We start from the raw sequence: 366 nt of genomic DNA, 5'->3' as shown, positions 1-366 counted from the left end.
GCAAGGGGGGGTATCAGAAAATGAGACCCCCGACCCCGACTTTATATAAATCCAAAAAAAGAACGGAAAATTCGGATTACTTAAATCCGACAATGCCACTACACAACCATAAATGCCAATATAGTAGGCAAGAGACCATGTGGGAGGCCATAACCAGATGGATAAACAGAATAAAAATATTGCAAAAGAGCTGCATGCAGAAAACTGGAAATCAGTGGCCCAAGATAGGTGGACATGGAGAAAGCTGGTTTGGGTGGCCAAAGATCTACAATATCTGTAGAGCCAACCGAAAGAAAAGAAGCATTATTTGTGAAATAAAAAAAACCAGTAGTCTGATGCAGTTACTATGGCAACGTTATCAAAGAA

The 366-nt window shown here is 40.4% G+C and overlaps 1 protein-coding gene across 1 annotated transcript in view; it reads right to left on the bottom strand.

The window, feature by feature from the left end:
- Positions 1–366, bottom strand: part of cathD (cathepsin D) — a 17,022-nt gene that overhangs the window by 8,677 nt on the left and 7,979 nt on the right. The gene's annotated exons all lie outside the window — the stretch shown is intronic.

Source organism: Halyomorpha halys, unplaced genomic scaffold, assembly GCF_000696795.3.
Source record: "Halyomorpha halys isolate HHAL.00 unplaced genomic scaffold, Hhal_1.1 Scaffold624.1, whole genome shotgun sequence".
Lineage (NCBI taxonomy): Eukaryota > Metazoa > Arthropoda > Insecta > Hemiptera > Pentatomidae > Halyomorpha > Halyomorpha halys.
Note: the sequence above shows the minus strand (reverse complement) of the source record. Positions and strands in the feature narration are given on the sequence as shown.